Raw genomic sequence first — 2,244 nt, forward strand, 5'->3', positions numbered from 1 at the left:
CCATAAAAATGAACCTTTTTTTAAATTATTTCCGATGTTAAAACTTTTAAATGAGAATTTACTTCTTATTTATGAAGCTCACCTACATAAACAGGGATATGATACAATGAACATATAAAGAGGAAGTAATTATTTTCACATTACTTTTAAAATTTTCCTTACCAACTCGTATCAAGTTATGCTATAATTTTGTTAATTATAGTTCTTTATATAAACCTTAATTACTTCCTTTTTTAAAATTTTTTTTATAGGAAGTTCAATATAAAGAGTTTTTTTAGTTTTGTATATCTCATACACAGCTGAAGATTTTATATGAAAGGCCTTATCTGTTAGAGAAAAATTTTTTTAAATATTTTTCAAAATTTAAATAATAAATATATTTTACTCATCTTAGTTTGAATAGTTTTTCTTTTGTTACCTGGAACATTTACTCATATTTGTTAAAAAAATTTATAATATATAAATATATATATATAAATATATATATATATACATATATATATATATATATATATATATATATATATATATATATATATATATATATATATATATATATATGTATATATATTATGTTAGTGTATTCTACAAATAGCTGCTCAATGTTCTTAAAGAAAAGAGCAATAACAAATTAGTAAAAACACTTATCTAATTTTTTTCTTCAACAGCTTGTTTTTCCCAATTTTTTTATATATTAACTATGTAATAACTGTAGTTATTACATAATTATATATAAAAAAATTGGAGAAACAAGAATTCATTAGAATAAGGATAATTTTAGTTTGGTCATTTTTTTTTAAATTTTTTAAAAGGTATTATATCATGTCTGCATTTAGAAATTAATTCTGATTTTTTATTCAGTAAATTTTCTTGATCTAAATGAGTAATAATTTCAAATTTTTCTTGTAAACATAGTACACATTTTTCGGAAATAAGATTATAGGCAGGCGCAGTTTTTAAGATAGACCAGTTTAATTAAAGTTAATATTTTTTTCTTCTAGTTGCCAAATATATTTAGACAGCATAGTCTCTTTTGAGTATTTTTTATGTTTAAAAGAGTGTTTGTGGTTGACATATTGTTTTTTCCATTTGCCCTCAGTTAAGCCAATATATTGTTTATCAGGGTTGTTTTGCGAGGAAACAATGCATTTGTAAATAGTATTTTTTGATAAGCATTTGCCATCATTAGGGCATCCCAGCCTATATCATATCTAACATTAGTCAGCATCAAACTCCAACGATTCGCCAACTTCAAAAATTAACAACAACACCAGTGACTCCTGCTCAAACGTATCAACTGTTGCAACACTTCACAGAAAGACTCAAAGGCAATTTGAACAAAGTTTTACAGCGCCACCATATTGATACGCAAAAAAACCTAAGAGTCAGCATTCCGGGAGTTGAAGGCCAGTGTCATAGTATATCTGAGGTGCTCGAGTAACTAAAGCAAGTCGATGAGGCCAAAAAGTCAAAGCAATTTAAGAAACGCAAAACTCACTCAATGAAGCTTCAGATGAAACTCAGCAAGTGCAACGTTCAAAAAAACCGAAACAAGACAAAGACATCAAGAGGTGCAAAAAGTGTCACAGAGTTTGGAAAGAAGCATTGCCAACTTAAAACGAAATGTCGTACCAATGCGAAGCTTTTAGTTGCAAGTCTTGGGTTTGTCGATCGTGTTTACCCAAAAAAATACAAAGTTGTTGAAGAGTTTTTTTGCATGAAAAATTGCCGCGAACCTGCTTCTGACGATGAAACAACTCTTTTTTTTAATTAATAGTTTTTTACGAACATTCAATTATAATAGCTTTTTGTTAACTGAACTTCTAATAAGATTAGTTTTCATTTTATTTTTAAATAATTTTGCTTAATCTTCTTAATAAGCTTATTTAGTTTTGATTTTCCTAATATCTTAAAAAGTCGTTATTAAAAATTAACTCGTTTACTTTTCCTAATTAGAAGGGGAAGAGTAAACGTTTTTTTCTTCATAAAAATCAATTTTTTAAAGATTTTCATAATATTTTTTCTTAATTTCAATATATAATTTAAATATATATATATATATATATATATATATATATATATATATATATATATATATATATATATGTATATTTATATATATAAATAAATATTGATATACATATACATATATATACATATATATATACATATATATATATATATAAATATATATATATATATATATATATATATATATATATATGTATGTATATATATATATAT

The sequence above is a fragment of the Hydra vulgaris genome, chromosome 10, assembly GCF_038396675.1.
Source record: "Hydra vulgaris chromosome 10, alternate assembly HydraT2T_AEP".
NCBI lineage: Eukaryota > Metazoa > Cnidaria > Hydrozoa > Anthoathecata > Hydridae > Hydra > Hydra vulgaris.